This window comes from Schistocerca americana, unplaced genomic scaffold, assembly GCF_021461395.2.
Source record: "Schistocerca americana isolate TAMUIC-IGC-003095 unplaced genomic scaffold, iqSchAmer2.1 HiC_scaffold_644, whole genome shotgun sequence".
NCBI lineage: Eukaryota > Metazoa > Arthropoda > Insecta > Orthoptera > Acrididae > Schistocerca > Schistocerca americana.
In genome coordinates, this window is record NW_025726395.1 from 15,058 (window position 1) to 28,541 (window position 13,484).

Genomic DNA, 13,484 nt, shown 5'->3' on the forward strand with positions numbered 1-13,484 from the left:
GTTGAACGGTGCTGTTTGCATGTGTTCGTCAAACTCTGCCTCGTTGCCAATTTCACAGTCACCTTCGTCTGATAAGACACAGGGACGCTGAAAGGCGAGCAGCCGATGCAGTGAAGTCCCACACACATTTCTTCTGCTTCCATCATCGTAACAAGCAAACATGTCGACTCGATTCGTGTAATATTCACTTCGCTGACTTCACGTGACGCCGCGCTGGCGCTAGAAAACCCGTGCTATATCGATGCCAGGGGCAACTCATGTGCAGAGAACGACACAAGAAGGAGTGAGCCTCTCCACCGTATGAGAGGCAGTTTCTAGCAGATACACACGGTAAAACATTCGACTTGCGTTAGCTCATAAATTGCTACACGTCATCGTCTGCAAGCTAAAATGGACTGTGAGACGAGGAGATGAGCTGCGGCTTCTGGACGCGACTGTAACGCTGCGCCCTGGATCAAATAGTACTGCACATTGCTGGTGACCCACGTGTTTAGTAGTGACGCAACTGCTAGGATGCAGCTGAAACGTCCATCTTTTGAGAGCGAGAAAATTTTCGCAGTCGGCAGGACTCGAACCTACGCTCCCAGAGGGAATCTGATTTCAAGTCAGACGCCTTAACCACTCGGCCACGACTGCCGGTGGCAGAAGCGACTCCCGACAAGTGAAACCGCCACCTTTACAAGCAATCTGATGGCAGAAAACGGCGTGGCCTCACTCTTTTCCGTAGGGTTTCCATTAGCCGTTACGAAAGTGTATTAATTTTCGCCCAGACAGGGACTTGAACCCAGGACCCTTTGTTTGAAAGCCTAACGCTCTACCGACTCAGCTATGCGGGCCCACGCACGAGCATTATCGTACAGCTGCGTGGTGTGCGAGTGATTCGCATGTTGTAATTACTGGCTTATGGCTCCAATGGCGACTTCACCGACTTCCCACTGACGCACCGCTGACGCTAGTTTTCTGTCGTCTTAAAACGATGGGCATACCTCCAAGCAACTGCGAGATCTTATGAAAAGAAACGCTGCACCACTGCCTTAGCCGCGCTCGAATGATTGAATTGCGATTCTTAAAAAGAAATGAATGTTCGCTCTGTCCAACACTTTCGAGCACATCTGTGTACTCACGATCTCAGCGACGGCTTTCTGCAGTCCCAGCATCAGCGCGAGGTGAACCGATGGCCACAGTAAGCAGCGGTCGTCGCGAAACTCAGTATTCTTAAACGGAAACTTTCGTCTTGTTGAGAATGGCGTCACTGGTTTGCACCCGCATTCGCCCACGCATGTCACAGGTGTGCGAAAATTTTTGCTCCTCTTTACGCAAAATCGCGCGCAGCCGGTAGGATTCGAACCTACGCTCCCAGAGGGAATCTGATTTCGAGTCAGACGCCTTAACCACTCGGCCACGACTGCCGGTAGCGCGGTGTTGTCCCGACACATGCAACTGCTACTGTTTAAAGCACTGTGGTGTCAGAAACAGGCGTAGCTGCATTATTTTCCGTAGCGTTTCCACCGCTACCAGACGAATCGCTACCAAAGTATTAAAATTTCCGCCCGGACAGGGACTTGAACCCTAGACCCTTAGGTTAAAAGCCTAATGCTCTACCGACTGAGCTATCCGGGCTCACGCGACGCTGTGAAACCTCCCACGATGCACAACTCACGTCCTTTACTGCTGTGCAATCGCTGCATGGGGCCGTTACTAATAAAACGTCGCCTAAATGCTGTCTGCAAACTTATCGCGATAAGCTCGTAACACACTACCGAAGACTGCTGACACACGATGCAACAACAAATTGCAGGAGTCGTTACGTCTCATACGTTGGAGCAGCGAATTTACATGTTTTGTCGACACTCACTGGGCAATTGGAAAATTCGCAAGCATTTCGAATGCAATGTTTCCCACGTTTTCGCTCATTTCACGGTTCCGTTGAAGACGTTCTTCACCACCTGACACAGAAAAAGGAACGCAGTCGGTAGGACTTTTTTGATTCTTTTGCTTCTAAGGGAGTCAGTTGTCTAGTGAGTTCCTCTTATGGCATGCACTAGACAACCAGAACACCTACAGGAGAGAGTCATTGTTGTTGTCAGCGGTAGTTGCATTATCACCAACGCAGAGCAATTCCATTGGCGTCGCATCAAAACGAGTACCTGCCGAAACCCGGGATCGAACCAGGGACCTTTAGATCTTCAGTCTAACGCTCTCCCAACTGAGCTATTTCGGCTGACGTTGAACGGTGCTGTTTGCATGTGTTCGTCAAACTCTGCCTCGTTGCCAATTTCACAGTCACCTTCGTCTGATAAGACACAGGGACGCTGAAAGGCGAGCAGCCGATGCAGTGAAGTCCCACACACATTTCTTCTGCTTCCATCATCGTAACAAGCAAACATGTCGACTCGATTCGTGTAATATTCACTTCGCTGACTTCACGTGACGCCGCGCTGGCGCTAGAAAACCCGTGCTATATCGATGCCAGGGGCAACTCATGTGCAGAGAACGACACAAGAAGGAGTGAGCCTCTCCACCGTATGAGAGGCAGTTTCTAGCAGATACACACGGTAAAACATTCGACTTGCGTTAGCTCATAAATTGCTACACGTCATCGTCTGCAAGCTAAAATGGACTGTGAGACGAGGAGATGAGCTGCGGCTTCTGGACGCGACTGTAACGCTGCGCCCTGGATCAAATAGTACTGCACATTGCTGGTGACCCACGTGTTTAGTAGTGACGCAACTGCTAGGATGCAGCTGAAACGTCCATCTTTTGAGAGCGAGAAAATTTTCGCAGTCGGCAGGACTCGAACCTACGCTCCCAGAGGGAATCTGATTTCAAGTCAGACGCCTTAACCACTCGGCCACGACTGCCGGTGGCAGAAGCGACTCCCGACAAGTGAAACCGCCACCTTTACAAGCAATCTGATGGCAGAAAACGGCGTGGCCTCACTCTTTTCCGTAGGGTTTCCATTAGCCGTTACGAAAGTGTATTAATTTTCGCCCAGACAGGGACTTGAACCCAGGACCCTTTGTTTGAAAGCCTAACGCTCTACCGACTCAGCTATGCGGGCCCACGCACGAGCATTATCGTACAGCTGCGTGGTGTGCGAGTGATTCGCATGTTGTAATTACTGGCTTATGGCTCCAATGGCGACTTCACCGACTTCCCACTGACGCACCGCTGACGCTAGTTTTCTGTCGTCTTAAAACGATGGGCATACCTCCAAGCAACTGCGAGATCTTATGAAAAGAAACGCTGCACCACTGCCTTAGCCGCGCTCGAATGATTGAATTGCGATTCTTAAAAAGAAATGAATGTTCGCTCTGTCCAACACTTTCGAGCACATCTGTGTACTCACGATCTCAGCGACGGCTTTCTGCAGTCCCAGCATCAGCGCGAGGTGAACCGATGGCCACAGTAAGCAGCGGTCGTCGCGAAACTCAGTATTCTTAAACGGAAACTTTCGTCTTGTTGAGAATGGCGTCACTGGTTTGCACCCGCATTCGCCCACGCATGTCACAGGTGTGCGAAAATTTTTGCTCCTCTTTACGCAAAATCGCACGCAGCCGGTAGGATTCGAACCTACGCTCCCAGAGGGAATCTGATTTCGAGTCAGACGCCTTAACCACTCGGCCACGACTGCCGGTAGCGCGGTGTTGTCCCGACACATGCAACTGCTACTGTTTAAAGCACTGTGGTGTCAGAAACAGGCGTAGCTGCATTATTTTCCGTAGCGTTTCCACCGCTACCAGACGAATCGCTACCAAAGTATTAAAATTTCCGCCCGGACAGGGACTTGAACCCTGGACCCTTAGGTTAAAAGCCTAATGCTCTACCGACTGAGCTATCCGGGCTCACGCGACGCTGTGAAACCTCCCACGATGCACAACTCACGTCCTTTACTGCTGTGCAATCGCTGCATGGGGCCGTTACTAATAAAACGTCGCCTAAATGCTGTCTGCAAACTTATCGCGATAAGCTCGTAACACACTACCGAAGACTGCTGACACACGATGCAACAACAAATTGCAGGAGTCGTTACGTCTCATACGTTGGAGCAGCGAATTTACATGTTTTGTCGACACTCACTGGGCAATTGGAAAATTCGCAAGCATTTCGAATGCAATGTTTCCCACGTTTTCGCTCATTTCACGGTTCCGTTGAAGACGTTCTTCACCACCTGACACAGAAAAAGGAACGCAGTCGGTAGGACTTTTTTGATTCTTTTGCTTCTAAGGGAGTCAGTTGTCTAGTGAGTTCCTCTTATGGCATGCACTAGACAACCAGAACACCTACAGGAGAGAGTCATTGTTGTTGTCAGCGGTAGTTGCATTATCACCAACGCAGAGCAATTCCATTGGCGTCGCATCAAAACGAGTACCTGCCGAAACCCGGGATCGAACCAGGGACCTTTAGATCTTCAGTCTAACGCTCTCCCAACTGAGCTATTTCGGCTGACGTTGAACGGTGCTGTTTGCATGTGTTCGTCAAACTCTGCCTCGTTGCCAATTTCACAGTCACCTTCGTCTGATAAGACACAGGGACGCTGAAAGGCGAGCAGCCGATGCAGTGAAGTCCCACACACATTTCTTCTGCTTCCATCATCGTAACAAGCAAACATGTCGACTCGATTCGTGTAATATTCACTTCGCTGACTTCACGTGACGCCGCGCTGGCGCTAGAAAACCCGTGCTATATCGATGCCAGGGGCAACTCATGTGCAGAGAACGACACAAGAAGGAGTGAGCCTCTCCACCGTATGAGAGGCAGTTTCTAGCAGATACACACGGTAAAACATTCGACTTGCGTTAGCTCATAAATTGCTACACGTCATCGTCTGCAAGCTAAAATGGACTGTGAGACGAGGAGATGAGCTGCGGCTTCTGGACGCGACTGTAACGCTGCGCCCTGGATCAAATAGTACTGCACATTGCTGGTGACCCACGTGTTTAGTAGTGACGCAACTGCTAGGATGCAGCTGAAACGTCCATCTTTTGAGAGCGAGAAAATTTTCGCAGTCGGCAGGACTCGAACCTACGCTCCCAGAGGGAATCTGATTTCAAGTCAGACGCCTTAACCACTCGGCCACGACTGCCGGTGGCAGAAGCGACTCCCGACAAGTGAAACCGCCACCTTTACAAGCAATCTGATGGCAGAAAACGGCGTGGCCTCACTCTTTTCCGTAGGGTTTCCATTAGCCGTTACGAAAGTGTATTAATTTTCGCCCAGACAGGGACTTGAACCCAGGACCCTTTGTTTGAAAGCCTAACGCTCTACCGACTCAGCTATGCGGGCCCACGCACGAGCATTATCGTACAGCTGCGTGGTGTGCGAGTGATTCGCATGTTGTAATTACTGGCTTATGGCTCCAATGGCGACTTCACCGACTTCCCACTGACGCACCGCTGACGCTAGTTTTCTGTCGTCTTAAAACGATGGGCATACCTCCAAGCAACTGCGAGATCTTATGAAAAGAAACGCTGCACCACTGCCTTAGCCGCGCTCGAATGATTGAATTGCGATTCTTAAAAAGAAATGAATGTTCGCTCTGTCCAACACTTTCGAGCACATCTGTGTACTCACGATCTCAGCGACGGCTTTCTGCAGTCCCAGCATCAGCGCGAGGTGAACCGATGGCCACAGTAAGCAGCGGTCGTCGCGAAACTCAGTATTCTTAAACGGAAACTTTCGTCTTGTTGAGAATGGCGTCACTGGTTTGCACCCGCATTCGCCCACGCATGTCACAGGTGTGCGAAAATTTTTGCTCCTCTTTACGCAAAATCGCACGCAGCCGGTAGGATTCGAACCTACGCTCCCAGAGGGAATCTGATTTCGAGTCAGACGCCTTAACCACTCGGCCACGACTGCCGGTAGCGCGGTGTTGTCCCGACACATGCAACTGCTACTGTTTAAAGCACTGTGGTGTCAGAAACAGGCGTAGCTGCATTATTTTCCGTAGCGTTTCCACCGCTACCAGACGAATCGCTACCAAAGTATTAAAATTTCCGCCCGGACAGGGACTTGAACCCTGGACCCTTAGGTTAAAAGCCTAATGCTCTACCGACTGAGCTATCCGGGCTCACGCGACGCTGTGAAACCTCCCACGATGCACAACTCACGTCCTTTACTGCTGTGCAATCGCTGCATGGGGCCGTTACTAATAAAACGTCGCCTAAATGCTGTCTGCAAACTTATCGCGATAAGCTCGTAACACACTACCGAAGACTGCTGACACACGATGCAACAACAAATTGCAGGAGTCGTTACGTCTCATACGTTGGAGCAGCGAATTTACATGTTTTGTCGACACTCACTGGGCAATTGGAAAATTCGCAAGCATTTCGAATGCAATGTTTCCCACGTTTTCGCTCATTTCACGGTTCCGTTGAAGACGTTCTTCACCACCTGACACAGAAAAAGGAACGCAGTCGGTAGGACTTTTTTGATTCTTTTGCTTCTAAGGGAGTCAGTTGTCTAGTGAGTTCCTCTTATGGCATGCACTAGACAACCAGAACACCTACAGGAGAGAGTCATTGTTGTTGTCAGCGGTAGTTGCATTATCACCAACGCAGAGCAATTCCATTGGCGTCGCATCAAAACGAGTACCTGCCGAAACCCGGGATCGAACCAGGGACCTTTAGATCTTCAGTCTAACGCTCTCCCAACTGAGCTATTTCGGCTGACGTTGAACGGTGCTGTTTGCATGTGTTCGTCAAACTCTGCCTCGTTGCCAATTTCACAGTCACCTTCGTCTGATAAGACACAGGGACGCTGAAAGGCGAGCAGCCGATGCAGTGAAGTCCCACACACATTTCTTCTGCTTCCATCATCGTAACAAGCAAACATGTCGACTCGATTCGTGTAATATTCACTTCGCTGACTTCACGTGACGCCGCGCTGACGCTAGAAAACCCGTGCTATATCGATGCCAGGGGCAACTCATGTGCAGAGAACGACACAAGAAGGAGTGAGCCTCTCCACCGTATGAGAGGCAGTTTCTAGCAGATACACACGGTAAAACATTCGACTTGCGTTAGCTCATAAATTGCTACACGTCATCGTCTGCAAGCTAAAATGGACTGTGAGACGAGGAGATGAGCTGCGGCTTCTGGACGCGACTGTAACGCTGCGCCCTGGATCAAATAGTACTGCACATTGCTGGTGACCCACGTGTTTAGTAGTGACGCAACTGCTAGGATGCAGCTGAAACGTCCATCTTTTGAGAGCGAGAAAATTTTCGCAGTCGGCAGGACTCGAACCTACGCTCCCAGAGGGAATCTGATTTCAAGTCAGACGCCTTAACCACTCGGCCACGACTGCCGGTGGCAGAAGCGACTCCCGACAAGTGAAACCGCCACCTTTACAAGCAATCTGATGGCAGAAAACGGCGTGGCCTCACTCTTTTCCGTAGGGTTTCCATTAGCCGTTACGAAAGTGTATTAATTTTCGCCCAGACAGGGACTTGAACCCAGGACCCTTTGTTTGAAAGCCTAACGCTCTACCGACTCAGCTATGCGGGCCCACGCACGAGCATTATCGTACAGCTGCGTGGTGTGCGAGTGATTCGCATGTTGTAATTACTGGCTTATGGCTCCAATGGCGACTTCACCGACTTCCCACTGACGCACCGCTGACGCTAGTTTTCTGTCGTCTTAAAACGATGGGCATACCTCCAAGCAACTGCGAGATCTTATGAAAAGAAACGCTGCACCACTGCCTTAGCCGCGCTCGAATGATTGAATTGCGATTCTTAAAAAGAAATGAATGTTCGCTCTGTCCAACACTTTCGAGCACATCTGTGTACTCACGATCTCAGCGACGGCTTTCTGCAGTCCCAGCATCAGCGCGAGGTGAACCGATGGCCACAGTAAGCAGCGGTCGTCGCGAAACTCAGTATTCTTAAACGGAAACTTTCGTCTTGTTGAGAATGGCGTCACTGGTTTGCACCCGCATTCGCCCACGCATGTCACAGGTGTGCGAAAATTTTTGCTCCTCTTTACGCAAAATCGCACGCAGCCGGTAGGATTCGAACCTACGCTCCCAGAGGGAATCTGATTTCGAGTCAGACGCCTTAACCACTCGGCCACGACTGCCGGTAGCGCGGTGTTGTCCCGACACATGCAACTGCTACTGTTTAAAGCACTGTGGTGTCAGAAACAGGCGTAGCTGCATTATTTTCCGTAGCGTTTCCACCGCTACCAGACGAATCGCTACCAAAGTATTAAAATTTCCGCCCGGACAGGGACTTGAACCCTGGACCCTTAGGTTAAAAGCCTAATGCTCTACCGACTGAGCTATCCGGGCTCACGCGACGCTGTGAAACCTCCCACGATGCACAACTCACGTCCTTTACTGCTGTGCAATCGCTGCATGGGGCCGTTACTAATAAAACGTCGCCTAAATGCTGTCTGCAAACTTATCGCGATAAGCTCGTAACACACTACCGAAGACTGCTGACACACGATGCAACAACAAATTGCAGGAGTCGTTACGTCTCATACGTTGGAGCAGCGAATTTACATGTTTTGTCGACACTCACTGGGCAATTGGAAAATTCGCAAGCATTTCGAATGCAATGTTTCCCACGTTTTCGCTCATTTCACGGTTCCGTTGAAGACGTTCTTCACCACCTGACACAGAAAAAGGAACGCAGTCGGTAGGACTTTTTTGATTCTTTTGCTTCTAAGGGAGTCAGTTGTCTAGTGAGTTCCTCTTATGGCATGCACTAGACAACCAGAACACCTACAGGAGAGAGTCATTGTTGTTGTCAGCGGTAGTTGCATTATCACCAACGCAGAGCAATTCCATTGGCGTCGCATCAAAACGAGTACCTGCCGAAACCCGGGATCGAACCAGGGACCTTTAGATCTTCAGTCTAACGCTCTCCCAACTGAGCTATTTCGGCTGACGTTGAACGGTGCTGTTTGCATGTGTTCGTCAAACTCTGCCTCGTTGCCAATTTCACAGTCACCTTCGTCTGATAAGACACAGGGACGCTGAAAGGCGAGCAGCCGATGCAGTGAAGTCCCACACACATTTCTTCTGCTTCCATCATCGTAACAAGCAAACATGTCGACTCGATTCGTGTAATATTCACTTCGCTGACTTCACGTGACGCCGCGCTGACGCTAGAAAACCCGTGCTATATCGATGCCAGGGGCAACTCATGTGCAGAGAACGACACAAGAAGGAGTGAGCCTCTCCACCGTATGAGAGGCAGTTTCTAGCAGATACACACGGTAAAACATTCGACTTGCGTTAGCTCATAAATTGCTACACGTCATCGTCTGCAAGCTAAAATGGACTGTGAGACGAGGAGATGAGCTGCGGCTTCTGGACGCGACTGTAACGCTGCGCCCTGGATCAAATAGTACTGCACATTGCTGGTGACCCACGTGTTTAGTAGTGACGCAACTGCTAGGATGCAGCTGAAACGTCCATCTTTTGAGAGCGAGAAAATTTTCGCAGTCGGCAGGACTCGAACCTACGCTCCCAGAGGGAATCTGATTTCAAGTCAGACGCCTTAACCACTCGGCCACGACTGCCGGTGGCAGAAGCGACTCCCGACAAGTGAAACCGCCACCTTTACAAGCAATCTGATGGCAGAAAACGGCGTGGCCTCACTCTTTTCCGTAGGGTTTCCATTAGCCGTTACGAAAGTGTATTAATTTTCGCCCAGACAGGGACTTGAACCCAGGACCCTTTGTTTGAAAGCCTAACGCTCTACCGACTCAGCTATGCGGGCCCACGCACGAGCATTATCGTACAGCTGCGTGGTGTGCGAGTGATTCGCATGTTGTAATTACTGGCTTATGGCTCCAATGGCGACTTCACCGACTTCCCACTGACGCACCGCTGACGCTAGTTTTCTGTCGTCTTAAAACGATGGGCATACCTCCAAGCAACTGCGAGATCTTATGAAAAGAAACGCTGCACCACTGCCTTAGCCGCGCTCGAATGATTGAATTGCGATTCTTAAAAAGAAATGAATGTTCGCTCTGTCCAACACTTTCGAGCACATCTGTGTACTCACGATCTCAGCGACGGCTTTCTGCAGTCCCAGCATCAGCGCGAGGTGAACCGATGGCCACAGTAAGCAGCGGTCGTCGCGAAACTCAGTATTCTTAAACGGAAACTTTCGTCTTGTTGAGAATGGCGTCACTGGTTTGCACCCGCATTCGCCCACGCATGTCACAGGTGTGCGAAAATTTTTGCTCCTCTTTACGCAAAATCGCACGCAGCCGGTAGGATTCGAACCTACGCTCCCAGAGGGAATCTGATTTCGAGTCAGACGCCTTAACCACTCGGCCACGACTGCCGGTAGCGCGGTGTTGTCCCGACACATGCAACTGCTACTGTTTAAAGCACTGTGGTGTCAGAAACAGGCGTAGCTGCATTATTTTCCGTAGCGTTTCCACCGCTACCAGACGAATCGCTACCAAAGTATTAAAATTTCCGCCCGGACAGGGACTTGAACCCTGGACCCTTAGGTTAAAAGCCTAATGCTCTACCGACTGAGCTATCCGGGCTCACGCGACGCTGTGAAACCTCCCACGATGCACAACTCACGTCCTTTACTGCTGTGCAATCGCTGCATGGGGCCGTTACTAATAAAACGTCGCCTAAATGCTGTCTGCAAACTTATCGCGATAAGCTCGTAACACACTACCGAAGACTGCTGACACACGATGCAACAACAAATTGCAGGAGTCGTTACGTCTCATACGTTGGAGCAGCGAATTTACATGTTTTGTCGACACTCACTGGGCAATTGGAAAATTCGCAAGCATTTCGAATGCAATGTTTCCCACGTTTTCGCTCATTTCACGGTTCCGTTGAAGACGTTCTTCACCACCTGACACAGAAAAAGGAACGCAGTCGGTAGGACTTTTTTGATTCTTTTGCTTCTAAGGGAGTCAGTTGTCTAGTGAGTTCCTCTTATGGCATGCACTAGACAACCAGAACACCTACAGGAGAGAGTCATTGTTGTTGTCAGCGGTAGTTGCATTATCACCAACGCAGAGCAATTCCATTGGCGTCGCATCAAAACGAGTACCTGCCGAAACCCGGGATCGAGCCAGCGACCTTTAGATCTTCAGTCTAACGCTCTCCCAACTGAGCTATTTCGGCTGACGTTGAACGGTGCTGTTTGCATGTGTTCGTCAAACTCTGCCTCGTTGCCAATTTCACAGTCACCTTCGTCTGATAAGACACAGGGACGCTGAAAGGCGAGCAGCCGATGCAGTGAAGTCCCACACACATTTCTTCTGCTTCCATCATCGTAACAAGCAAACATGTCGACTCGATTCGTGTAATATTCACTTCGCTGACTTCACGTGACGCCGCGCTGACGCTAGAAAACCCGTGCTATATCGATGCCAGGGGCAACTCATGTGCAGAGAACGACACAAGAAGGAGTGAGCCTCTCCACCGTATGAGAGGCAGTTTCTAGCAGATACACACGGTAAAACATTCGACTTGCGTTAGCTCATAAATTGCTACACGTCATCGTCTGCAAGCTAAAATGGACTGTGAGACGAGGAGATGAGCTGCGGCTTCTGGACGCGACTGTAACGCTGCGCCCTGGATCAAATAGTACTGCACATTGCTGGTGACCCACGTGTTTAGTAGTGACGCAACTGCTAGGATGCAGCTGAAACGTCCATCTTTTGAGAGCGAGAAAATTTTCGCAGTCGGCAGGACTCGAACCTACGCTCCCAGAGGGAATCTGATTTCAAGTCAGACGCCTTAACCACTCGGCCACGACTGCCGGTGGCAGAAGCGACTCCCGACAAGTGAAACCGCCACCTTTACAAGCAATCTGATGGCAGAAAACGGCGTGGCCTCACTCTTTTCCGTAGGGTTTCCATTAGCCGTTACGAAAGTGTATTAATTTTCGCCCAGACAGGGACTTGAACCCAGGACCCTTTGTTTGAAAGCCTAACGCTCTACCGACTCAGCTATGCGGGCCCACGCACGAGCATTATCGTACAGCTGCGTGGTGTGCGAGTGATTCGCATGTTGTAATTACTGGCTTATGGCTCCAATGGCGACTTCACCGACTTCCCACTGACGCACCGCTGACGCTAGTTTTCTGTCGTCTTAAAACGATGGGCATACCTCCAAGCAACTGCGAGATCTTATGAAAAGAAACGCTGCACCACTGCCTTAGCCGCGCTCGAATGATTGAATTGCGATTCTTAAAAAGAAATGAATGTTCGCTCTGTCCAACACTTTCGAGCACATCTGTGTACTCACGATCTCAGCGACGGCTTTCTGCAGTCCCAGCATCAGCGCGAGGTGAACCGATGGCCACAGTAAGCAGCGGTCGTCGCGAAACTCAGTATTCTTAAACGGAAACTTTCGTCTTGTTGAGAATGGCGTCACTGGTTTGCACCCGCATTCGCCCACGCATGTCACAGGTGTGCGAAAATTTTTGCTCCTCTTTACGCAAAATCGCACGCAGCCGGTAGGATTCGAACCTACGCTCCCAGAGGGAATCTGATTTCGAGTCAGACGCCTTAACCACTCGGCCACGACTGCCGGTAGCGCGGTGTTGTCCCGACACATGCAACTGCTACTGTTTAAAGCACTGTGGTGTCAGAAACAGGCGTAGCTGCATTATTTTCCGTAGCGTTTCCACCGCTACCAGACGAATCGCTACCAAAGTATTAAAATTTCCGCCCGGACAGGGACTTGAACCCTGGACCCTTAGGTTAAAAGCCTAATGCTCTACCGACTGAGCTATCCGGGCTCACGCGACGCTGTGAAACCTCCCACGATGCACAACTCACGTCCTTTACTGCTGTGCAATCGCTGCATGGGGCCGTTACTAATAAAACGTCGCCTAAATGCTGTCTGCAAACTTATCGCGATAAGCTCGTAACACACTACCGAAGACTGCTGACACACGATGCAACAACAAATTGCAGGAGTCGTTACGTCTCATACGTTGGAGCAGCGAATTTACATGTTTTGTCGACACTCACTGGGCAATTGGAAAATTCGCAAGCATTTCGAATGCAATGTTTCCCACGTTTTCGCTCATTTCACGGTTCCGTTGAAGACGTTCTTCACCACCTGACACAGAAAAAGGAACGCAGTCGGTAGGACTTTTTTGATTCTTTTGCTTCTAAGGGAGTCAGTTGTCTAGTGAGTTCCTCTTATGGCATGCACTAGACAACCAGAACACCTACAGGAGAGAGTCATTGTTGTTGTCAGCGGTAGTTGCATTATCACCAACGCAGAGCAATTCCATTGGCGTCGCATCAAAACGAGTACCTGCCGAAACCCGGGATCGAACCAGCGACCTTTAGATCTTCAGTCTAACGCTCTCCCAACTGAGCTATTTTTTTTTTTTTTTTTTTTTTTTTTTTTTAATCTCATTTTGTTCACTTTCGTTCGTTGCATCTGCTCGGGGCGGACGTCGTACGACATCCGTTTAAGTTCGTTGTTGACCGATTAACTCAGTTTTTTTATTACAGAGGGCAACT

At 50.0% G+C, this 13,484-nt stretch overlaps 23 non-coding genes across 23 annotated transcripts; all 23 read right to left on the reverse strand.

Moving 5' to 3' along the window:
• Nucleotides 1-554: 554 nt before the first annotated feature.
• Trnas-uga lies at nucleotides 555-636 on the reverse strand. Its single transcript has one exon. It is a non-coding gene; the product is annotated as a tRNA-Ser (tRNA).
• Nucleotides 637-1,327: 691 nt separating this feature from the next.
• On the reverse strand, nucleotides 1,328-1,409 carry Trnas-cga. The gene has a single exon. It is a non-coding gene; the product is annotated as a tRNA-Ser (tRNA).
• A 138-nt stretch (nucleotides 1,410-1,547) lies between these two features.
• Trnak-uuu lies at nucleotides 1,548-1,620 on the reverse strand. Its single transcript has one exon. It is a non-coding gene; the product is annotated as a tRNA-Lys (tRNA).
• A 528-nt stretch (nucleotides 1,621-2,148) lies between these two features.
• Trnaf-gaa lies at nucleotides 2,149-2,221 on the reverse strand. Its single transcript has one exon. It is a non-coding gene; the product is annotated as a tRNA-Phe (tRNA).
• A 558-nt stretch (nucleotides 2,222-2,779) lies between these two features.
• Nucleotides 2,780-2,861, reverse strand: Trnas-uga. The gene has a single exon. It is a non-coding gene; the product is annotated as a tRNA-Ser (tRNA).
• A 691-nt stretch (nucleotides 2,862-3,552) lies between these two features.
• On the reverse strand, nucleotides 3,553-3,634 carry Trnas-cga. The gene has a single exon. It is a non-coding gene; the product is annotated as a tRNA-Ser (tRNA).
• A 138-nt stretch (nucleotides 3,635-3,772) lies between these two features.
• Trnak-uuu lies at nucleotides 3,773-3,845 on the reverse strand. The gene has a single exon. It is a non-coding gene; the product is annotated as a tRNA-Lys (tRNA).
• Nucleotides 3,846-4,373: 528 nt separating this feature from the next.
• Nucleotides 4,374-4,446, reverse strand: Trnaf-gaa. The gene has a single exon. It is a non-coding gene; the product is annotated as a tRNA-Phe (tRNA).
• A 558-nt stretch (nucleotides 4,447-5,004) lies between these two features.
• Nucleotides 5,005-5,086, reverse strand: Trnas-uga. The gene has a single exon. It is a non-coding gene; the product is annotated as a tRNA-Ser (tRNA).
• A 691-nt stretch (nucleotides 5,087-5,777) lies between these two features.
• Nucleotides 5,778-5,859, reverse strand: Trnas-cga. The gene has a single exon. It is a non-coding gene; the product is annotated as a tRNA-Ser (tRNA).
• Nucleotides 5,860-5,997: 138 nt separating this feature from the next.
• Nucleotides 5,998-6,070, reverse strand: Trnak-uuu. Its single transcript has one exon. It is a non-coding gene; the product is annotated as a tRNA-Lys (tRNA).
• A 528-nt stretch (nucleotides 6,071-6,598) lies between these two features.
• On the reverse strand, nucleotides 6,599-6,671 carry Trnaf-gaa. The gene has a single exon. It is a non-coding gene; the product is annotated as a tRNA-Phe (tRNA).
• Nucleotides 6,672-7,229: 558 nt separating this feature from the next.
• On the reverse strand, nucleotides 7,230-7,311 carry Trnas-uga. The gene has a single exon. It is a non-coding gene; the product is annotated as a tRNA-Ser (tRNA).
• A 691-nt stretch (nucleotides 7,312-8,002) lies between these two features.
• Trnas-cga lies at nucleotides 8,003-8,084 on the reverse strand. Its single transcript has one exon. It is a non-coding gene; the product is annotated as a tRNA-Ser (tRNA).
• Nucleotides 8,085-8,222: 138 nt separating this feature from the next.
• Trnak-uuu lies at nucleotides 8,223-8,295 on the reverse strand. The gene has a single exon. It is a non-coding gene; the product is annotated as a tRNA-Lys (tRNA).
• Nucleotides 8,296-8,823: 528 nt separating this feature from the next.
• Trnaf-gaa lies at nucleotides 8,824-8,896 on the reverse strand. Its single transcript has one exon. It is a non-coding gene; the product is annotated as a tRNA-Phe (tRNA).
• A 558-nt stretch (nucleotides 8,897-9,454) lies between these two features.
• On the reverse strand, nucleotides 9,455-9,536 carry Trnas-uga. The gene has a single exon. It is a non-coding gene; the product is annotated as a tRNA-Ser (tRNA).
• A 691-nt stretch (nucleotides 9,537-10,227) lies between these two features.
• Trnas-cga lies at nucleotides 10,228-10,309 on the reverse strand. Its single transcript has one exon. It is a non-coding gene; the product is annotated as a tRNA-Ser (tRNA).
• Nucleotides 10,310-10,447: 138 nt separating this feature from the next.
• Trnak-uuu lies at nucleotides 10,448-10,520 on the reverse strand. The gene has a single exon. It is a non-coding gene; the product is annotated as a tRNA-Lys (tRNA).
• A 528-nt stretch (nucleotides 10,521-11,048) lies between these two features.
• Nucleotides 11,049-11,121, reverse strand: Trnaf-gaa. The gene has a single exon. It is a non-coding gene; the product is annotated as a tRNA-Phe (tRNA).
• A 558-nt stretch (nucleotides 11,122-11,679) lies between these two features.
• Trnas-uga lies at nucleotides 11,680-11,761 on the reverse strand. The gene has a single exon. It is a non-coding gene; the product is annotated as a tRNA-Ser (tRNA).
• A 691-nt stretch (nucleotides 11,762-12,452) lies between these two features.
• On the reverse strand, nucleotides 12,453-12,534 carry Trnas-cga. The gene has a single exon. It is a non-coding gene; the product is annotated as a tRNA-Ser (tRNA).
• A 138-nt stretch (nucleotides 12,535-12,672) lies between these two features.
• On the reverse strand, nucleotides 12,673-12,745 carry Trnak-uuu. Its single transcript has one exon. It is a non-coding gene; the product is annotated as a tRNA-Lys (tRNA).
• Nucleotides 12,746-13,484: the final 739 nt, after the last annotated feature.